This window comes from Cebus imitator, unplaced genomic scaffold (genome assembly GCF_001604975.1).
Source record: "Cebus imitator isolate Cc_AM_T3 unplaced genomic scaffold, Cebus_imitator-1.0 Scaffold37, whole genome shotgun sequence".
Lineage (NCBI taxonomy): Eukaryota > Metazoa > Chordata > Mammalia > Primates > Cebidae > Cebus > Cebus imitator.
The window spans coordinates 1,700,603-1,725,569 of NW_016107352.1; positions in this window are offsets into that span (position 1 = coordinate 1,700,603).

Here is a 24,967-nt window from a genome sequence, read left to right on the forward strand (position 1 = left end):
ATCAAGTAGGCTTTATCCTTGGGATAAAAGGGTGGTTCAACATATCAAATCGATAAATGTGATTCATCACATAAACAGAACTAAAAACAAAAAACACATGATTATCTCAATACATATAGAAAAGGCTTTTGATAAAATTCAAAACCCCATTATGTTGAAAACTCTCAATAAACTAGGTATTAAGGGAACATACCTCAAAATAACAAGAGCCATCTATAACAAACCCACAGCTAACATCATTCTGAATGACCAAAAGCTGGAAGGATTCCCCTTGAAAACCAACACAAGACAAGAATTCCCTTTATCACCACCACTCTTAATTCAACATAGTATCGGAAGTCCCAGCCAGGGCAATAAAGCAAGGGAAAGATATAAAAGGAATCCAAATAGGAAGACAGGAAGCCAGACTATCCTGTTTGCAAATGACATGATCCTATATCTGGAAAATCCCAGTCAGAACTCAAAAACTCCTTAAGCTGATAAATAACTTCAGTAAAGTCTCAGCATACAAAAATCAATGTGCAAAAATCACTGACATTTCTATACACCAACAGTCAAGTGGAGAGCCAAATCAGGAATACAATCCAATTCATAATTGCCACACAAAAATTTAAAATACACAGGACTACAGCTAACCAGGGAGGTGAAAGATCTCTACAAGGAGAACTATAAAACACTGCTCAAAGAATTCAGAGATGACACAAGTAGAAAAACATTCTATGCTCATAAATAGAAAGAATCAATATTAAAATGGCCCTACCACCCAAAGCAACTTATAGATTCAATGCTATTTCTTTTAAACTATCGTCAACATTGTTCATAGAAATAGAAAAGCTATTTTAAAATTCATATGGAACCAAAAAAGAGCCCAAATAACAAAAGGCAATCCTAAGCAAAAAGAAAAAAGCTGGAGGCATTACACTACCTAACTTCAAACTATACAACAGGGCTACAGTAACCAAAACAGCATAATACTGGTACAAAAACAGACACATAGACCAATGAAACAGAATAGAGACAGCAGAAATAAAGCCACACACCTACAACTATCTGTTCCTCAACAAATTTGATAAAAACAATGGAAAAAAAGGATTCCCTGTTAAATAAATTCTGTTAGGAGAACTGGCTAGCCATATGTAAAAGATTAAAACTGGACCCCACTTTCTCATGCCATATACAAAAATTAACTCAAGTTGGATTAAAGACTTAATGTAAAACTCAAAGCTATCAAAACCCTGGAAGACAACCTAGACAATACCATTCTGGACATGGCAACAGGCAAATATTTCACCACGAAGACACTAAAAGCAATTGTAACAAAGGCAAAAATCAGAAACCACAAGGGGGTTACTACCATTGACTCCCAGAAATAGAAACAACCGTCAGAGAATATTATGAGCACCTCTATACACATAAACTAGAAAATCTAGAAGTTGAGAAATTCCTCGACCCATGTATCCTCCCAAGAATAAACCAGGAAGAAATTAAATCGCCAAACAGGGCAAAAACAAGCTCTAATTTGAATCAGAGCTAACAACAACAACAAAACATGACAAGCGGGACCTAATCAAACTAAAGAGCTTCTGTGGAGAAAAAGAAAAACTACCTATAGAGTGAACCAACAACCTACAGAATGGTAGAAAAATTTTGCAAACTATACATTTGATAAAGATCTAATATCCAGCATCTATTATAAATTTGTTTACAGAATTTAAACAAATTTACAAGAATAAAACAAGCCCATTAAAGAGTGGGCAAAAAAACATGAAAAGACGCTTTTCAAAAGCAGACATACATGTGGCCAACAAGCATATGAAAAACATCTCAACATCACTGATCATTAGAGAAATGCAAATCAAAACCACAATGAGATACCATCTCACACCAGCCAGAATGGCTAATATAAAAAAGTAAAATAATAACATGCTGGCAAGTTTGCAGAGAAAAAGGAAGATTTATACACTGTTGGTGGGTGTGTAAATTACTTCAACCATTGTGGAAGCCAGTGTAGTGATTTCTCAAAGACCTGAAAACAGAACTACCATTGGACCCAGCAATCCCATTATGGGTATATACCCAAAGAAACAGAAATCATTATATTATGATGGCACACACACATATGTTTACTGAAGTCCTACTATTCACAATAGCAAAGAAATGGAATCAACCTAAATGCCCATCAGTAGTATACTGGATGAAGAAAATGTGGTGCATATATACCATGGAATACTATGCAGCCATAAAAAGTGTGAGATTATGTCCTTTGCAGGAACATAGATGGAGTGGAGGCCACTATCCTTAGTAAACAAATGCAGGAACAGGAAACCAAATACCACATGTTCTCACTAATAAGTGGGAGCTAAACAATGGAAACACATGGACACCTAGAGGAGAACAACATACACTGGGGCCTGCAGGAGGGTGGTGGGTGGGAAGAAGGAGAGGATTAGGAAAAATAACTAATGAGTACTAGGCTTAATCCCTGGGTGACTAAATAATCTGTCCAACAAACTCCCATAACAGAAGCTTACCTATATAACAAACCTACACATATACCCCTGAACTTTTAAAAATAAAAGTAAAAAAAAAATAATCATCTAAGTAGAAAACCTTGTGGGGAAGGTTGGGGGTGGGGTGGTGGCAGAAATCTCTTATGTTAAAAAAGTGATCTCATTTGGGCAGACAAACCAGAGAATCTCCTCCCAAAGCTTTTTTCCCCATGTATTCTAGTTTATCACTCAAGTAATTCATATTGTTCATGTAAAAATTTCCCCAATGTGACCACAGTAATTGGTGAAATTAGGCCATGAGTAAAAGCATGTTTGGCCCAGAGTGTCAAAAAAACAAATAAAACAAAACAAAAGCAACAAAACAAACCATAACAACTCCAACACTAGGTAAGAATCTGGTCAATCAGCAAGTCTGGCAGTCTAGAAAAAATCAACAGCTCCAAGTAAAAAACACTAAATTAAGTAGCTATCAAAGAAACAAAGGCAAGACAGAGGAATGTTCTTATTAGGCTGAAGGTTGGTCCAAAGCAAAATTTTTTCTATAAGGACACTGGCCTGATGAGATCTTCTGGACTTGTCAGCCTTGGGGGATGCACTGAGAGACACACTTATTGAACCTACACAAATCCTTTTTCGTCTTATCATTTTCTCCTAGCGACTCACAACTAAAAGCAACAAGAACAGAAAAGGGGCCAAAACATGACGTAATTAATAAGGAAGTTTCTCCCCCAAATGAGTTTTCAAATCTGATCAGATAATAAAAGGATTCCTGAGAGAGGACTACTCTTTCCTAACACTAAAAATAAACTCAGTTTTATAGGGCTTCAAATAAATATATTGGACCTGGGCCTCAATGGAGGACCTACCTCACCATTGCAGCAGGAGAGACCCCTGATCATGAGATTCAAGAAGCTTGAAGGTTATGTATGATTTCCAAGGTACAAGCTTTGAGCCATGGCAGGGATGGTGTTTCAATTATAGCTTGGGACCTCCAGGATCAACGTCAATTCCCTAAAAGACTATCTGAAAGACCTATTGATCAAAGAAAGCTGTTTATTAGACTTACTGTAATAAGGTAGAGGGCCACATTCAAAGTCTTTGTAGTGGCTCAAAAGGGAGAATTTAAGGAATATTATTTGTAGAGTTTAGGGGGCTTGAGCTTATGAGGCTTATGGCAAGTCTTTCATGGAAGGTAACTGATTGTGGCAAGTATAATTTTGACATAGTAATTTGGAATTTGTGGCACAGTAAGGTGTTTCGATGAGTAAACTTGTCAGATAAGCAAGCAGTTTGCCTAAGGGATAAATCTATTATGATAATAGGAGCTGTTTATGCAAGTGAGAAAAGTATTTGCCAAGACAAATGTGATTTGCAGAAATTCCCCAACCAAACAGTAAAATTTACTGGTTTATAGTTTTATTTTTCTGCACTAGAATTCTCTAGAGCAGTTTTGTTATGATAGCATAGGTGGTTTGAGTTCTCAGAATCTATTTTGTGACCTCTGCCATAGCTTGCTCAATGATACACCTAAAAGGTATCATTGATCTAAGATTATTTCCTACGAAAACATCAGTTAATAGTTTTCAGAGGAATTTTTTGTGGGTGTGTGGCATTAGAACGTACCCTTACTTTACAAAGCCGTTATTCTTTAACTTATCTGATGGTATTTCTGTTTCCATTTCCTTGCAAAGCAGGCATTGGTTGTTAATAGATTAGACTTAGAAGTTTTGCCAGGGTTTGGATCTCTTATTCTTTCAGGATTCCTTTGTACCTGGCCCATAAAGGAAGGCACTTTCTGGTGTATATTTCCTTAACCTGTTCTTCTTCATGTCTAGCAAAAACATCAAACTTCTAGGGAAACATTTTTTTCTGATTTTTAATTTTTACAGTTTTTCCTCAAGAATCTATGCTGAAAAAAATTAAATGGCTTGCCCTTAAAAGCCTTTTGAAAAGCAAGCAAACAAATTGAAGATTTTTTCTTCTAACATAATTGGTAAAGTAAGAAAGACAATTACAGATGACAGAATCACTCTGGTCACCTTGTAATATAAGCTACTTCATTATTTTGGACTACAGCAAAAATTCCTTTGTCAACAGTGATGCAGTGAAGCAATTTGAACAGAAGCATGAAATACATATTTCACTGCCTACATTTATTAAACAGAGAAGTTAAAACCTAATTTGACTCATTAAATATTAGAAGCATTTTCTCACTCATCTAAAGGCCTTTAATTTGACAAGGCAGGTTCAGAGGCAAACATAAACAGACAATGCAAATATATAGAGAATGATTGTACTATACTCACAAGGGTCAGCAGATATATAGAGAACGATCATACCACACACACAAGCATCAGTAGAAAGATCTAAGAAGTCAAGAGGGAAAAAACTAAACAAAACTATGAATATGACTGTAATTTAATTTAATGTCTTCTAATAGTTATAAAAATAAATTCTAGAAGACCACTGCCTGGACCTTCACTGACCATGCTGTCTCAGGGGGTACTTTCTGCTGCCACAATGACAGTGCCCTCTCTGAAGAATGCAGCCCTCCTAGGTCCAGGGATACTGCAGGCAACAAGGACCTTTCTTACAGGGCAGCCAAGTCCTACCCTCTACCACCTCTTCCTGAATATAGAGGAAAAGTTTGTCTTAGGCTGATTCCTAAGGAATTCTTCCAGTTACTTTATCCTAAAACTTGTGTTAACAGTACCCTATGTGCTTGGAGCTGGGTTTGTCTTGTATGCTGTGCCCAAAGAAATATATGTGATTATGCCTAGAAATCTTCTCCACAGTATCAGTAATAGGTTACTTGTCTATGTAATTTAAAAACCTGGTGCCTGTAGTGGATATTTTCTGATAAACTCGATGAGCAAAAAATAAACTAGAAGAAGTGAAGCAGGTTTCCATCAAACAAATCCAGGACATGACTGATTTGGAGAGGTTATGACAGCTATTGGTTCAGAAGTGCCATTACTATTTTGATGTCCAGATAAATAACATTGTTAATGGCTTTGGAAGTTACTTACTGGGAATGGCTGAATAATATACAAGGCAAAGAATCACCCGGATTATCATATCTGTGTGTAGAATATGATGCATTGAAAGGAACAAAGAGCACATGATCAACTGGGCGGAGAAGCACATGCTGGTGAGGATCTCTGCACAGCAGGAAAAGGAGACAGTTGCCAAGTGCTTTGCAGATCTAAAGCTGCTCTCAAAGAAGGCTCCAGCTCAGCCAGTTGTCAGTATCCCAACTGAGACAACTAGAAACAACTGACTAAATGAAAGGTAGTCTGTGTGCTGAAATCTTTCTGTATTGCTGTCTACTGAAGTTACAGTTAAGTTTTCCTAAAAATGAAAAGTTCGAGTGCCATTATAGTGAAAGAAATTGGCCAGTCAGATGGTTCTCATCTTTCTTCCTTTGCATTTTGAATTGTTCCATGATCACTTTTGAAAAAAGTTTTTATTAAAACATGCTGCCTGGCTAAAGATTGCCAAATTACACTTTAAATTTGTAATTAATTCTACCATCTTGCAATAAAGTGACAATTGAAACTATAACTATAAAACTCTTCTAGAATTGAATATGAAAAGAATGGAAGCCATAGAATAGAAAATAATATGGAAAGAAAACAAGCTATGATCAGGTCCAAAGAGTTTTGAAGCTAGACAGGAAGATATTTAAATGTTTTGGGGGCAAAGAACTGAAAATTCAAATGTGACGATGAAGCAAACTGACAACAATCTTAGTGGGGTCTGCACACTTTTTTTTAAAGAGACATGTTCAGGCATTTCCTGCTTAATGTCAGCAAACTGTTTCTGACAATCTGCACTTGTACACAGAACTGTTAACAGGAGCCTATTTCGAATTATTTTATTATTTATTTATTTATTTGAGATGGAGTTTCGTCCTTGTTGTCCAGCCTGGAGTGCAATGGCGCGATCTTGGCTCACTGCAATCTCCGCTTTCCAGATTCAAGCAATTCTCCTTCCTCAGCCTCCCGAGTAGCTGGGATTACAGACTCACACCTGGCTAATTTTTGTTTTTTTAGTAGAGATGGAGTTTCACCATGTTGGTCAGGCTGGTCTTGATCTCTTGATGTCATGATCCACCTTCCTCGGCCTCCCAAAGTGCTGAGATTACAGGCATGAGCCACTGCTCCCAGCCTATTTATTTTTTAAATTTGATAATTTTGTTAATCTTCTCTGTATCGTTCCAATTTTAGTATATGTGCTGGTGCAGCAAGCACTCCAATTATTTTAAACAGCAAAATGTATAGTACAATCAATAGCAACTCAAAGCCTCTAGTTTCTTCAAATATAAAAAACAGTTGCATATATGTAACAGACTCTAATCTCATGATATGAAATGATTATAACTTCGCATTGATGCGTTGTGTGCAAAATGCTTCAGTGCCTCTCTTTATACCATGGACACCATAAGAGTCACATCCCTCTGCTGACACTATGATATGCTTGTCAAGGCTTCTATGCTGATTCTGTCATTCTGTCAATTGTATTTGAATCACATCTCATAGCTTTTCCCTCTCATCATTTTGATTAAAAACATTGCATTGAGATTTGGGGACATAAATATAATTTTCCCCCACATAAACACCAGCCTCAAATAATGTATTGAGAGATAAATATGTTTTATGAAGTTAGAGGTATTAAAAAAAGCCAAGAGGCATCCTACTGGGAAAATCTTAACTGAGGAGAGAACCAGCAGTGTATTGCTGATATTATGAAATATGTGATTTAAATGCATGGACTTGAACAATGTGAAACCCTCTCTCAGCCCCTTTTTAAAGTTATAGCAATCATAATTAAGACTAATTTGAGTCACTTACTGTTGTCAATAAGAATCATTCTAAAAGCCTTAAAAAGGAAGCAAATTCTGATACACACAAAAACATGGACGAATCTTGAGGATACCAGGCTAAGTGAAATAAGCCAGTCACAAAAAGACAAACACTGTACGATCTCATTTATATGAGGTATCTGGAGCAACTGAATTCACAAGAACACAGTAGAATGGTGTTTTCCAGAGATTGGGAGGGAAATGGGGTGTTGTTGTTTAACGCATACAGAGTTTCAGTTTTACAACATGAACAAGTTCTGGAGATTGGTTGCACAACAAGCTGAATATACGGAACACTATTCAACTCTACACTTAGAAATGATGAAGGTGGTAAGGTTTATGTTTTGTATTCTGTATCACAATAAAAAAGGAAAAAAGTATGTAGAGGGGAGGGTCATTCTAGAACCTCACCTTACTCAGAAAATGTCTCCAAAAATTTCCTGATATGACATAAGTGTCTCTAGTGATTAAGGATGTTTTTACTCAGGAAGAATTAAGAGTATGTGTAAAAAATTTAGGAAAATAAAATTTGTAGTGTTATTATTTTGCATTAAGGAATCTTGTATATCTGCCTGGTCTTATTATCCTTGTAATTCAATTTTCTAAAGTATACTTGTGTAATTGATATAGGCTTGTGATATAAAATTGGATTCTTGCTAAATATATATGTGGTCTAGAAAAACATCTAAGATAAGCTGAGGTATTTGTAAGTTTAATTTGTGAGATTAATGAGGAGTCAGGAAGACTATGTTAGACAATCATACAGGTGAAAAGAAAACTGAACATTTTAACATAAAATGTGAAATGTAAAAGGAAATTTAATAAGCTTAGATATTTAAGGGAACTTAATAAGGTCCTAAAATCCTCCTTAAAAGGAATTACAAAAATTTCCTAGACTTTTAGAATGAAATCAAAGACTAGAAGGTGCATAAAAGCTTAAGAAAAAAATCAAGTAAATAAAATATTCACTTAAAAAGAAACCTAAGTAAACCTCTAAATGGTTTCTTCTACACATAAAAGCTGTCCTTGAGGACATCAGAAAACTCATTTTAACACTGACAATAAAATTGACAGTGACAAAAATCCTTCCCCTGACTGAACTCTAGCCAGGCTCCTCTGAGCCGTCTACTCAACTAGGCCTCAACCTTGCCCTATAAATGCTGTAATAAACACTTACATAGTTTCTAATAGCTCAAGGCTGAATCCTTAGAATGACCCCAGCCCTTCTTCAAGTGCCTGCCTAAGAAAACTCAAGGCTGTCTAAAGAATTTACTGTTTGCCCTAGCCAACCTCTGAGCCCCCATCTCCCAATCTCTGTTGGAGGGTAGGAACTTAACTTGAGTAAACACCAGTTAGTAAACCCAGATAGATTTCAAATGAACCAACCCCTTTTCACTGTTTTGAATTTTTCACTTCCCCAGCTCCACTGAGAGCCAGCTTGCTCCTCTCATTATTCCCTTATTGCCCCTTTAATACACCCAGTCACTTCTGCACAAATCAAAGCTCAGGTCAGTTCACACTGGACTCTTTTCCCTATTATAATAGTATATTACCGAATAAAACCTGTCCTTGCCACTTTAACTCGTGTCCAACTTCCTTCATCTTTGACAAAGGTAAAGAAGGAGTGAGACTTGGATTGCAACAAGCTAACAGGTCGTTCTTAACTGACAAAGTGTGAGCAAGTCAGGTACCCTATGGAATAGAAATAGAACTAAATTCAAAGACTACAGAGAGCCATGGCTAAACATGTAAATGTTGGAGTGCTTGTCTTTCTATTTAAGTTATATTGAACCCTTCTCAGTAATCTTTAACCTCAGAGCTTTTACTTGGTTTTATATTCATTAACTGTTATGCCAGCAGGCAATTTGTAGTTCTAGGGAAGGCCTGAAACTGTGGAGCAGAAACTATAAGGAACCTTGATAATGAGCAGCCTAACTCTCTCTTAGTCTCTGAGACAGAGTAACTTATAATTCTGCTCAGGTACAAAAGCAGTTTGAAACTGACTGTGCCTCCAGCTCTTAAAGATTTTCCTTCAATCAAAAATAGATTTTCTTTTATTTTTACATAATCTGCAAAGCACCCTGCTCAGCAACATGTACATTTAATAATTTGGGGGGAAGATAATAAAGATGACCTGGTATGATACCATTTTAATGAGCCAGTTTGTTTGTGAGTAAGCTCTGGGCTTTGGTGCTGGGGAGATACATTTTTAAATGAGTGAGAATCACTTATTGATCACCCTCTGTGTGTAGACGACTGTGTTAGTATTATTGACAATTTAAAAGAACAACAGAAGAAAAAAGACTTGGACTTCAAAGAGTTTCTAACAGCCTTTTTGGAATAATGAACACTTTTGGGCAGGCAAAGGCTAAGGCAATCTGCTGCAGCCATGCATCAGTTTCAGGGTGCAGGGCCATTCGCTAGGATAAGAAGAAAGGAGATGAGAACTAGAAATAGGCTATAAAAATGAAATTACCTCCAAAGTAATCCTCAGACCAATGATCAAATGAAACATATCAAGCAGGGGGACGAGAGAACCCATCCGAAATTATATTTGTTACTAACCACAACACTTGGTCCAACTATCACTTCAATGAAGACTTTTCAGACTACAAAAATATCACCTCCCTCCTTGAAAAACTGAAATACATACAATGGCCAGACCAAATATGCAATCCAACTCTGACCCACAATTGCTGCAGCAATCAGCTCAAAATGATCAAAACTTGGTCAACGACTGCCAGCTTCTTCTAATTCTTGCCTCAGCTTCCAACTGAGGACCAATCAGAGAAAGTCAAATACGCTTTCCAATTTAATTGCATAGGATAACCTGCTTCTAGCTAGGCTACCTCCAACTTCCCCATGCCAATAACCTCCAAACAAAGCAGACCTGAAGCCTTCTTTTTTTGTCTTCACTATAAGGCTTCTCTGGCTGCCTTGGAATCTCTGCCAACAGCAAGCGAGAGGGGCCAACTCCCTGTCTACAGTAAGCTCTAAATAAACAGTCTTTTAAATTCCCATCTCAGTCATTTTTATTCCTAGTTTTACTGGAAGCTCAACTTGAGTACGTTCTGCACTGTCTGCTGGCATCTACCAGGTGAAGACGCTATAGAAGAGGCCCCTTTTGCACCGCTACTCATGTCTTACAGAGCGTAGACTGTTGTGGTAAGTTTGCAGTGGGTCTAAACTTCGCTTTTTTTGTGCTGAGTTTCTTAGACACTTATTCAGTGTGCTAAGCAGAGTTTGTAACTGGTTCTCATTTGTTTAGCTTCCTTGGTGGAATCAGGTCATTCTGGTTTGCTGTCTTTTGTGCTTCTGTTCTGTGTTGTGCTGTTTGAAAGTATTGTTTGTTATAAGGAGAACAGGGTAGACACAGGCATAGCCTTATTAAGCCTGTTGTTTCAGCTGGCCTCACAGACCATTAATTTGTGGTTCTTGCTGGACAGGTGTCCATTTGACAAATTCTGCTGTGGTTACCAAAAACAAAGTGAGTTTCTGCTTTTGTCTTGACTTTTTGTCTTAAAAGCTTGGCTTAATGAAGAGAGAGTGTTCTCTGGTTTTCAACCTGCAGAGTTGGGGAGTTAGGGAGGTACAGATTATTGGATCTGTGCATGGAGACAGCCACTTTTCAGGTTAGTGACCCAGAACATGAGATGTCCAAGGATCACATTTCTACTGACCATGGCCAGCTCTCACGGCGTCATGTGTGTCTAAAATCTCTCCTCCCTAGAAATAACTCCTTCTTAAATGTACTCATAATTTTGTTTCTTGCACTTGTCTCTCTAAAAGGCATACGTTTACCAAAAATGATTTAAGCCTTCAATGGCCACCCTGGGGAACATTTGACTTGAACAAAATTGTTCATTTGAGAAGTGCCTTAATAAAGAAAGGGAATAATATTCTCTGGCCAAATAGGCAACATTTCTTAATTGGTATGCAAAGGCCTCTAAATGAAATTCTGAATTAAAAATTCCTTCACTAAAGTATCTTTTGGTCAAAGATAATGAGCAGTAAAGCAAACTTAAGCAAATGTAAGCTAAAATGAACTAGTCCTCCCCCTCCTTATCCTCCAATTGCTTCTTTATATTCAACTTTTCCTCTTCTCTGTTATCCTCTGATCCCTCTTGTTCTGCAGCTCCATGGACGCCTCCTTCCCTGGTTCAGACCCTCTTTCTTTTGCCAACACCTCTCCATACATCCTGACATAAAACTTGCCTCGAAGGATCCATTCTTCCCTTGAGCCAGGCATGCAACCTGTAGAATTTAAACCTCCTCCCAGCCCTTAACTATAACCATTGGGCCCTTAACTGCAAAGTATTCCTTTCTGCTCTGCGATACCCTCCCTGCAAATTTAAAATAAAAAGGCTTACTTAGCCATAGAGTTGTAATGTTAAATGCACAATAGTAGAATTTTTTTTCTTGAGGTTCCAGAGGAACACCTCTATTTGTAACCAAGTTGTTTCTAGTCTAGATATACATTTACTTCTCCATTGTATTTGAGGCATATCTCAAATAAGGTTATAACACTGTACCTGACACTTCACGGGCTAAAAATTGCATTGACATAGAAAAAATAATTGGAGCAGAACCTATTTAAATAGATCCTACCAAACCATTATCCAAAGTTCACCAAGATCCCTTGAAACTGGAATCAAAGGAAGGGCTCAGACTTATAGTTTAAGGCTTTATGGCAAAAGATATGCAATAGCTCTTGTAACACTCCCATCCTAAGAGTAAACAAATCAAATACATAAATACACCTATTTTTTCACAACCTCAGAACCAGCAGTAAAATTCTCATCCCTCACTTGTTAGTAGTACCTAACCCAAATATTAGCCTGTCATTAATTTCACCTGAAACCACTTGCTTCAGTGTAGTGGATCTTTTCTCTACTTTATTCAGTATGCCTGTAGACCAGGACAGTCAATACCTTTCCTTTCACCTGGAAAAGACAACAATATATCAGGACAATCATGCCCAGGAGTTTTGGAAGCTCCCTCCTATATTTCCTGGGTACTCAATAGGGAGTTGGAAGATCTAAATTTCCCTTGTGATTAGTACCAATAAAATATGTAGACAATGTCATACTTTGTTTAGAGAACAAAGAATTTCATTTACTTGCACTTAGCTATAGCAGAAGGACATAAAATTTCAAAAGTTGTTACAATTTTGCCAAAACACTGCCCATTATTTAGGGCATGACCTATCTGAGAAAAACACTTTCTCCTAAGTCCTAAAGACTAGTCAAATTTATCCTATATCCCTTCTAAAATGGCAATTGAGATGATTTCTAAGTTTAACTAGATATTGCAGACATTGGGTATCAAATCCTGAGCTTGTGATACCTCTTTATAAATTGAAGAACATCTTGCAATGCAATTGACTATGGAGATGGCTGAACAATTCCCAATCAGTGAAGATCTGGATCCCTAGCCTTTCTGGAATTGGTCAACCTCTTGAAAGTAAGAGAATGACCAAAGGTGGAGGACTAAGACTGAATATACAGACGGACAATGGCCAGACCATATATGCAATCCTGACCTCTCACAACCTCTGCTGCAATCAGTGTACAACAATCAGAACATGGTCAGTGACTGTCAGCTTCCCTAACTTTTGCCCTAGCTTCCACCTCAGGATGAATTGGTAAATGATCGCCCCAAAACCAATTACATAGGATGCCCCATTTCTAGTTAGCCCACCTCCAACCTCCCCATGCCAATAACCTCCAATCAGAGCACACATAGAGCCTTTTTTTCACTATAGAGTTTTTATACTTCCCTGCCTGCCTTCAAGTGTCTGCCAGATGCAAGTGATGGTGCCTGAAGGACTTGCTATAGCAAGCCATGCATAAATAGTCCCTTTTGAGTTTTATATTACTTGCATTGTATTTATTTCCATATCCTCCACTCAGAATTGTTTCATTTGAACAATTTTGTTTCCTAACGATGATAAGTTCCTGAGCACTACCAATCCCACCTACAGCCAGAATAAGTCTTATGGTACTTAATCTCAAACTCCAGAGTCAATCCATCTGTGTAAAAATGCCACTGTCTTGCTCTAAAGAAATGTATAGACACTTAATTTTTCTGTGCCCCAAATGCATGGATACTGCAAGTTTATCCAAAATGAAGGAGGTTGCAATTCCAAGGTTTTTAAAGTCAAGCTGACCGTTCCATATTTGTCTACACTGTCTTTAATTAAACCATGTTATGGTCATCTCATTCTCCAAATTGACCTCTGAAAACTGACCCTTGAAATATAGATACGAATTTTGAGTAGCAAATTCCTACTGACTTCATAGTCATTTCCACTAGATGGTTTTATAAGGCGGGTTACTATTAAGAGAATCTTGAAGAACACATTTTCAGTCATGCAGTTTTATAGAAATGCCAAAACTATACCCAGTGAAATACATGCCAGCTCTACAGGAAAACATTTTGTCTCCATGAATGTAATAGAAAAATTATCAAAAAATCAGAAATAGGCAAAATTGATTACTGAGTGTTATTTCAGCTCTGTAGGGGCAAAAGTTAAGATTTCTGTTCAATAGAGAAACAAATAACTTCTAACCTGTATCATTTATTGAATCCCTGTGAGTATTAACCAGATTAGTGTTTACCCAAGCAATCTAATACTAATATTCTTTTATTAAGTTATCTGTAGATTCCTGGCTCCGCAAATGCTCTTTGTACTAGTTTTACCATCTTACTGGTTCCCTCATTAATTGGTTGAAAAAATCTTTCATACATGTTCATTTGATATTCACATGAGACATGATTTTATCTTTCTAAAAATTATACTTTAACCATTAAAAATGTAAGCTCCCTGACATTTTGGGCTGGCTGATAAAAAGGGAAAAAGAAATAATCTGTTGAAGGAAAGATATCATATGATGATTTTTTTTTTTTTAGATATTATGAGAATATATATCCTAATAGTGAATCAACCTTGAATTCCTGAGATATATAATATACTTGATATTTTGGTGCCACATTCTATTTGCTAATATTTGTATTTAGGATATTTGCATTTGTAATTGTTCCCAGATAATTTTCGGAAAAAGGGAAAACCATGATTCATGTAAACATAAAAACAGCAAATATTAAAACTTTCAAAAGGAAAGTTAAAATGGAAAAAAAAAAAACTATATGGAGTAAAGGGATAGTGAAAAGAATTGAAAATAGGTACAAAACTGGTTTTTCCACAGAGGGAAGTTAGTCAAAATCATTACAGAACAAGACAGCAGTCATATATTTATCAGTTACCTACACATAAAAGGGATAAAAATAGCTCAAAGACAATGAACAGTTCTAGAATCTGATAAGCTGGAAGGTATGCCACAAATGGTGCATAGATTCTATTGAAACACACACAAAAAAGTTTGATATAATCACTGGTAAAGTTGATCTGTAGTGTTTTTTTTTTTTTTTTTTTTTTTTTTTTTTTTTTTTTTTTTTTTTTTTTTTTTTTTTTTTTTTTTTTTTTTTTNTGTTACCCATGCTGGAGTGCAGTGGCATGACCATAGTTCACTGTAACATCAGCCTGCTGGGCTCGAGTGGTCCTCCCACCTCAGCCTCCTGAGTAGCTGGGACCACAGGTGTGCACCACTACAGGTGGCTATTCTTTTTTATTTTTATTTTGTAGAGTCAGGGTTTCATCATGTTGCCCATCATGTTGAAATCTTAGGCTCAAGCAATTCTCCTGCCTTGGTCTCCCAAAGTGCTGGGGTTACAGGTATGACCACATGTAATTTGAATTTTTTATACACTATCCATTGCATTTTGCTATTGCAAAAGAAAAAAAATACCTTTGCAACCCTTTTATTAAAAAAGACTTTTGCTAGGTGCAATAGTTTGCGTCTGTAGTCCCACCTACTTGGGAGGCTGAGGTGGGAGGATCACTGGAGCCCAGGAGTTCTAGATCAGCCTGGACAATATAGTGAGAACTGGAAAAAAAATATACAAAAGAGTTTCAAGACACAGGGACATCAGTTAAAATGATACAGTATGAACCTCCAATGCCCTGTTCCTCCCAAAAAACATCGAAAAATCTGGCAAAAACTTTCAGAGTCAAGTTATTCTCAACTGTAGAAGATAGACAATGGTTTGCAGCAACAAAGGGAACACTTAATCAGGAGAAAGGCCACTGAAACAAAGTAAAAGAACTTTGAAGCCATTTAACTCAACCTCGTACCAGCCCTTTCCCCAGCATAATAGAGGTCTTGAAGACAGTATCTTGTGTTCCTGATATGGGGATATGGTTCCAGAAGGAGACTAGTGGACCTCTTTCCCGGGAATTATGCTTTTCTCTTTTGACCCGTCTGCAGATTCCCTGAAAGACTAACACAAGAGTCCTGCCTTTGTTTCCTCTACGTTGGAATTCTCTCAAGGTGAATAGGCAGAGAGATGTACCTCTAAAACACTGTACACCGTAATACACAGAGTATGTTCCTCTAAATCACTAAAAGCCAAAAGAATGAGCATCTGTCAGCTGGGACAATAAGAAAGATTGGAGAAAACAACTGTTTCCACACAGTGAGGAAGAAAAAGTTGAGAGTAGGAATCTGTAGGGAATAAAGGCTTTGAAAACCTCTTGCCTATAATGGAGAATCTATAAGTTACACACAAACTCAGAGCAGGATGCTTGCTCAGAAAAGACCTTCTGTCATATTCTGGAAATATGACAAAACAAAGTTCTATAATGCCCCCAAAAGATCACACTAGCTTACCAGCAATGGCTCCAAACCACGACAAAAATCTCTGAATTGCCAGGGAAAGAATTTAAAAGGTTAATTATTAAGCTACTTAAGGAGGTACCAGAGAAAGGTTAAAAAAAACAACTTAAATATTTTTTTTTTAAATACAGGATGTGGATACAAACTATCCAGAGAAATCAATAGCATAAATAAAAAACTATCACCATTCCTACAAATTAAGGACACACTTAGAGAAACATAAAGCGCATGGGGAAGTCTCAGCAATAGAATTGAACAAGTAGAAGAAAGAATGTCAGAGCTTGAAGACAAGGCTTTTGAATTAAACCAATTGACAAAGACAAACAATGTTTTTTTAAATGAACAAAGCCTCCAAGAAGTTTGCAATTATGTTAAATTATCAAACCTAAGAATAATTGGTGTACCAGAGGAAGAAGAAAAGTCTCAAAGTTTGGAAAATGTATTTGAGGGAATAATCAAGGAAAACATCCCTGGCCTTACTAGAGAATTAGATATCCAAATACAAAGCTTCCTCAGCTGTGCTAGAGAACTAGATATCTGACACCCAGAAAATTTATCACAAAAAGATCATCACTTAGGCACATGGTCAACAGGTTATCTAAAGTCAAGAAGGAAAGAATCTTAAGAGCTGTGAGGCAAAAGCACCAGGTAAGCTATAGAGTAAAACCTATCAGATTAACAGCAGATCTCTCAGTAGAAACCCTACCAGCTAGAAGGCATTAGGGTCCTATCTTTAGCCTCCTTAAACAAAATAATCACCCAGCAAGAATTTTCTAGCCAGCAAAACTAAGCTTCATAAATGAAGGAAAAATAACATCTTTTTCGGACAAACAAATAACGAGAGAATTCACCACTGCCAAGCCAGCACTATAAGAACTGCTAAAGAGAGTTCTAAATCTTAAAACAAAACCTCAAAATATACCAAAATAGAACCTCTTTGAAGCATAAATCTCACTGGGCCTATAAAACAATAACACAATTGGAAAATAAACCAAGATATTCAAGCAACAACTAGCACCATGCATAGAATAATACCTTGCATCTCAATACTAACATTAAATGTAAATGGCCTGAATGCTCCACTTAAAAGATACAGAATGGCAAAATGGATAAGAATTCACCAACCAAGTATCTTCTGTTTTCAAGAGACTCACCTAACACATAAGAAATCACATATACTTCAGGTAAAGGTGTGGAAAAATCATTCCATGCAAATGGACACCAAAATGAGCAGGAGTAGCTATTCTTATAGCAGACAAAACAGACTCTAATGCAGCAACAGTTTAAAAAGACAAAGAGGGACATTATATAATGATAAAAAGATTAGTCCAACAGGAAAAATACCACAATCCTAAATATATATGCACATAACACTGGAGCTCCCAAATTTACAAAACACTAAGAAATAAGACAGATAGCAGTATAATAATAGTAAGGGCTTCAATACTCCACTGACAGCACTAGACAGGTCATCAAGACAGAAAATCAACAAAGAAACAATGGAATTAAACTATACTGTAGAACAAATGGAGTTAACAAATATTTACAGAACATTCTACCCAACGACTGCAGCATATACATTCTATTCATTGGCACATGGAACATTCTCCAAAGATAGACCATATGATAGGCCACAAAACAAGTCTCAATAAATTTAAGAAAATTAAAATTATAGCAAGTATTCTTTCAGACAACAGTGGAATAAAGTTGGAAATCAACTGAAAGGAACCCTCAAAACCATGCAAATACATGGAAATTGAATAATCTGCTCCTGAATAATCTTTGGATCAACAATGAAATCAAAATGGAAATTAAACAATTATTTGAATGGAATGATAATAGTGATACAACCTATCAAAACCTCTGGAATACAGCAAAAGCAATGCTAAGAGGAAAGTTCATAGCATTAAATGCCTACATCAAAAAGTTTGAAAGAGCACAAATAGACAATCTAAGGTCACACTTCATGGAACTAGAGAAGCGAGAACAAACCACCCCAAACCCAGCCGAGGAAAAGAAATAACAAAGATCAGAGTTGAACTAAATGAAATTGAAACGAAAAATACAAAAGATTAATGAAACAAAAAGGTGGTTCTTTGAAAAGATAAACATTGTTAGACCATTGTGAGATTAACCAAGAAGAGAGAAGATACAAATAACCTTGATTAGAAACAAAACTGATACCACAGAAATACGAAAGATCATTCAAGGCTACAATGAACATCTTCATGTGCATAGACTAGAAAACTTAGAGGAGATGGACAGATTTCTGGAAATATACAACCTTCTTAGATTAATCCAGGATGAAGCAGAAACTCCAAACAAACCAATAACAAGTAGCAAGATTGAAATGGTAATTTAAAAATTGCCAACCAAAAAAGTCCAGGTCCAGATGAATTCACAGCTGAATTCTATCAGACATTCAAGGAATAATTGCTACCAATTCTACTGAAACTATTCCAAAAGACAGAGAAAGAGGGAATCCTCCTTAAATCATTCTATGAAGCCAGTATCAAAACTAGGAAAGGACGTTTAAAAAAAGAGAACTACAGATCAACATCCCTAATGAACATAGGCACAAAAATTCTCAACAAAATACTAGCTAACCAATTCCAACAGCATATCAAAAATATAATCCACCATGAACAAGTGGGTTTCATACCAAGTATGCAAGGATGGTTTAATATACACAAGTCAATAATGTGATGCACCACATAAGCAGTATTAAAACCAAAAAATAATATGATCATCTCAATAGATTCTGTAAAAGCATTTGACAAAATTCAGCATAGCTTTATGATTAAAAGCCTCTGCAAAATCAGCGTAGAAGGGACATAACTTAAGGTAATAAAAACCATCTATGACAAACTAAAATCCAACATTATACTGAATGAGGAAAAGTTGAAAGCATTCCCCCCTGAGAACTGGAACAAGATAAGAATGTCCACTTTCACCTCTTCTATTCCACATTGTACTGGAAGTCCTAGCCAGGGTAATCAAACAAGATAAATAAATAAAGCGCATCCAAATTGGTAAAGAACAAGACAAATTGTCACTATTTGCCCATGATATGATCATACACATAGAAAAACCTAAAGACTCATCCAAAAAGCTCCTAGATCTGACAAATGAAGTCAGTAAAGTTTCAGGATACCAAATCAATGTACACAAATCAGCAGCATTCCGAAAGCAAACAAGCTGAGACTCAAATCAAGAATGCAACCACTTTTACAATAGCTGCGAAAAACAAAAACAAAAACAAAACTTAGGAATATACCTAACCAGGTGTAAGACCTCTACAGGGAAAACTGCAAAACATTGCTGAAAGAAATCATAGGTGATACAAATAAATGGAAACTCATCTCATGTTTGGGTAGAATCAATATTGTGAACATGACTGCACTGCCAAAAGCAATCTACAAATTCAATGCAATTCCCATCAAAATACCACCATCATTCTTAACAGAACTAGAAAAACAACTCTAAAATTCATATGGAACCAAAAAAGACCCTGCATAGTTAAAGCAAGATTAAGCAAAAGGAACGAATCTGGAGCCATTACATTACCCAACTTCAAACTATACTATAAGGGCAGTCACCAAAACAGCATGGTACTGGTATAAAAACAGGTATATGGACCAATGAAACAGAATAGAGAATTCAGAAATAAAGCTAAATACTTACAAGCAACTGATCTTCGACAAAGCAAACAAAAACAAAAAGTAGGGAAAAGGAAACTGTATTCAGCAAATGGTGCTGGGATAATTGGCAGCCACATATGGAAGAATAAAACTGGATCCTTATCTCTCACCTTATAGAAAAATCAACTCAAGGTGGATCAAAGACTTAAATCAAGATCTTAAACCAGAAAAGTCTAGAAGATAACATCAGAAAATCCCTCCTACACATTGGCTTAGCAAAGACTTCATGACCCAGAGCCCAAAAACAAATACAAGGAAACAAATTTAAATAGATGAGACTTAATTAAACTAAAAAGCTTCTCTGCACAGCAAAACAAATCAGCAGAGTAAACAGACAACCCAAAGAATGGGAGAAAATTTTTACAAACATTGTGTATCTAACAAAGGACTAATATCCAGAATTTCTAAGGAACTCAAATCAGCAAGAAAAAAAAACCAAATAATCCCATCAGAAAGTGGTCTAAGGACATGCATCAACAATTCTCAAAAGAAGATATACAAATGGCCAACAAACATATGAAAAAATGCTCAATATCACTAATAATCAGGGACATGCAAACCAAATTACAATGCGACACCACCTTCCTCCTGCAAGAATGGCCATAATTTATAAATTAAAACATAACAGATGTTGGCACAGATGTGGTAAAAAGGTAACACTTTTACACTGCTGGTGGGAATGCAAACTAATACAACCGCTATGGAAAACAGTGTGGAGATTCCTTAAATAACTAAAAGTAGGCCTACCATTTGATCCAGCAATCCTGAGTAGGTATTAGGTACCTACTCAGAGGGAAAAACATCATATGAAAAATCTACTTGCACATGCATGTTTATAGCAGCACAATTTGAAACTGCAAAAGTATGGAACCAGCCCAAATGCCTACATATATATATATATGGCATGGAATACTACTAGGCCATAAAAAGGAAGATAATAATGGCATTCACAGCAACCTGGATGGAGTTGTAGACCATTATTTTAAGTGAAGTAACTTAGGAATGGAAAACCAAACATCATATGTTCTCACTTATAAGTGGGAGCTAAGCTATGAGGACACAAAGGCATAAGAATGATATAATGAACTTTGGGAACACATGGGGAAGGTTGCAAGTGGGGTGAGAGATAAAAGACAACACATTGGGTACAGTGTACACTGCTCAGGTGATAGGTACACCAAAATCTCAGAAATCACCACAAAGGACCTTATCCATGTAATCAAATCCCACCTGTTCCCCAAAAACTGTTGAAATTTTTAAAAAGTGATGATAGCTTTTTTAAGTTTTCATGCCAATCCCTTCAGTATTTTCCTATTTTGTGATTTTTGTTGGTGATTTCTAGTAAAGACTGCTTTTAGGGAATTGTTTCTTTTTAGAGTTGTAATCAGAAAAGACTACTGAACCCTGTAAAATGGTTCTTTTATTACTGCACGTTTTTGCTTCCTGTAATTGTAATTATGTTGATACATCACCTAACCATAATTGCCTTTCTGCTACTTTTGAGTAAAATCCAGACTTCTTCCCATGGTCTTCAGGATCTGGCTCTTACCTAGCTCCAACATCAGCTCATACCAGTTTTCCCTTGGGCTCTTGGTTACTACCACTATTCCACCCTACTAGCCTACTTTCTATTCCCCATGACCACTAAATCTTTTTTTGCTTGTTACACTTCAGGAATGTTCCCTCTCCAGTTCTCCATGTCAGATACCTCTTATCCTCTGTATCTTCTCAGACTAGTTTTTCCTGATCAATCTGTCTAAAGATAAATTTCTCAGACATTCTCCATCTCATTAATCCATTTATTGTCTTTGCATAGGTTTTTAAAAACTATATTATCTTGCTATTTATTTATGGTCTACTTCAGAATCAGCAAAATTTTTCCATGAAGGATGAAGTAGCGAATATTTTAGACTCTCTGGTCCGTATGGTTTGTCACAACTCAAGTCTGTCACTGTTGTGTAAAAGCAGACATAAACAATACATAAACAATTGGAAATGGCTATGTTCCAATAAATATCTATTTACAAAAACAGGCAGCAAGTCAGATTTGGTTCATAGGCTGGAGTTTATCTTTCCTGGACTATTGTTATCTCCCACCTCTCTAGCCCATGAAATGAGGACATCCCGTAGATCTTCCTTACTGTTGTATCTCCAATGCCTAGCAAATTGGCTGGTCAATAGTGGTGGAAAATATTTGCTGACTAGGCAAACTTTTACTTTATGATAAGCATAAATTCAATTAGCTATCTTTATTTTTTTAAGAACTTGAGCATCCATTTTTATAAATGATGGTTTTTATTTCTGAATGCAATTAGCAACTTATGGTATTAAAATATTTGGGGAACTTTTTTCTTATTTTTCTATACTTTGAATAGTTTGGGTAACAGGACATTCTATTTTTGGGAAATTACATAAAACAGATATATAACTATTCTGGACTGTCATCTTTTTAATTACAGATTTAAAATAATGTTTCCTAATTTGTTCTAAATTTTCCAATTATTTTTAGGGCAATAATTTTTTCTTAATAGAAAAACCCTCATTTGTACCCCTATAAACCCATTTTAGAGTTTGAGATCTATTTCTATGAAGTTTGAAAGACATTTCTACAAAGCAGCATATAAAATATTTACTATAGATTGCAAAATGGACAAAATTCTTTGTAACTGTTACTGTCACCAAGAAATGCATTTTGTTTCCTCACTGTTTGAACTGGAGATGGCCTTGTGATTTACTTTGGCCAATAGAATGTGGCAGAAATGGTGTTACATGAATTCAGAACCTGTAACTCAAGAAGATGTGCGATGTCTGCTCATAACCACCATTTGAACAAGCCCAGGTATATTAATGGAGGATGAGAGAAGAAGTAGAGAGTGGCTCTGCTCATCTCCTGTATGTCAGCTGAGGTCTCCATAAACCAGCTAGTCTCAATTGTCCCATGAGCTGACTGTGGAACCTAAGCCCAGCAGAGATCGGATCCCAGTCCAGAGTAGAAAGATCACTCAGCTGGTTCCAAGCTTAAGTCATATTGACAAACTGCTGAATTGTAAGAATGTGTTCTTTTAAACACTTAAGGTAATACTTTGTTCTGTAACAAAGACTAATATACTACCGAGTACCAGCTCAGTCGGGAGACACCACCCAGGCAACATTGAAGGTATTGACAGGCAGATACCCAGATAGAATAACAGAATGGATCTACTGGGGGACCAACAGCCTGAGAGCTGAGAGGCTGACAACTTTTCCAGGTCGATGAGCCCTGAGCAGATTCTCATCCACATATTTGCTCCTAGACAGGTGATTCTTAATACAGAGGTGCTCTGCATTTCTGCATTTACTCATAACTCAAGAATATGCCAAGTAGGCAGCTGTTACCCACCTACCACTAATTGCAAAAGGAAAGATATTCTCCACAGAGGAGCCATGGGGGCAGGATAAACTTAATGTGTCTCAACATCTTCCCCCTTCTTTGTTTCAATGAAGCTAGGCAAGCAAGCACAACTCTGTCTTGGTGAATCATTTCTTGGAAGATCTTGGATCCGACCTGTAGACTATACAAAGAAAAACAAAACAGATTAGTAACATAATCACAATAGTAATCATAGATCCTCCAAGTGTTTTCATCCAAATTTTAGGGTTGCCAATCCATCAGCAGCTTCCTCAAGCACCTCAGAGTCTGACTACCTACTATTTCTTCCTTAAGGAGTTGGGACCCAGAAATCTTTTTGGAAATGGGGCAGAAGTAATTCTTCTGTAACTACTTCCTGCTGAAAAGGAGTGTCAATGACCTTCTGGTCCCTTCTCCTTGCTTGATGTCTAAAGACTTTCTAGGTGCTGTTTTATTTTCTCCTGATTATGTTCAGTCTCATACTTTTTAGATTTACTAAAGTTAACCTATAATTCTCCCACCACCAAAAGATATGAGGGGTTTAACACAGTTCTGAATCTAAAGAGCTTTTATTTCTTGTAAACTTCTAATGAGTAAGAAATAGGGCCTGATTTTCTATTACATTTTCCTTCCCAGGCTTTTATCAGTTTTAGGACCATAGGTATTTTTCAAAGTTTCTTTTTATTCAGCTCTTAACATTGGCCATACTATTTTTGGTCATGGTTCTATTAATCCCCCATCTCTCCAGACACTAGAGTTGTTGATCTCAGTATGTATAAATTCTAAATAATTGTAGTTCTTTATCTGCCATCTGAATTCCATGTTACTACAAGAGGACTGACTAGTGCAATCAATGCTAAGTATCCCCATAGGGGACCAATAATCAATAATAATCCCATAGGAATTGTTGTGCAGCACCTCAGCCTCTATCACAACACAATCCAGATTAATGTTCTCAACTTGGGCGACCATTCTTTACTTTATTTGTATTCAGGTTTTCATGGCTGAAACGTTGTTATTTTGTTTCCTAAATTATTACAGAAAATACTAAGGCCAGAGATCATTAAAGGAAGGAAAGAATATATGCCCAATGTGTGAAACTTTCTTTTACTTCTATCCCAACTCCAGAAATAGTCATTTTAATCATGATAACCATCATCATGATTACCGTAATAGGCTGTCCTGCTTTCTTCAGGTTTTCCTCTGCTATTTGTGAAAGCTTCTTAATTTGACCCTAAGTCGGTGGTGATGTTTGGTGTGTTCTCCTTGTGGGAATAGTACTCCACCTCGATGTTAGTCTCACCATCCCTGGGACTGGGGGGTTCTCTGCAAGTCTCTTTTTTGGTATCTGGCTCATAGTATGGCTTTAAATGTCTGGATGGTACTGACACTGGTTGTTGAGTTGGACCTGCAGAAGTAAAAGCAAATCCTCTCCCCAGGTTATTACGCTGCCTTTTTCCAATTCTTTGTGAGTGGATCTCACCACCAGATTAATTGCCTTACAGTTTCTTCCTTGGATTATTCAGGTGTTGTTCAGTAGCTAAGTTTTCTGAAGCCTCCAGTTTTTCTTTTGTTAGCAGCCATTGCTCTATCCATATAGGTTTGTTTGTCATCCATTTCAACGCGATAGGCGCTGGAGGCTTAACAATGGCCACCATCTAAAAAAGAATATCCTAAGTCCTGGTGAGAATTTTGTCCTTTAATTTTTAAAGATTCCCTTAGGCTCTGCAAATCTTCTTCCAATCCCATCCTAGGCACATAGTCTATCC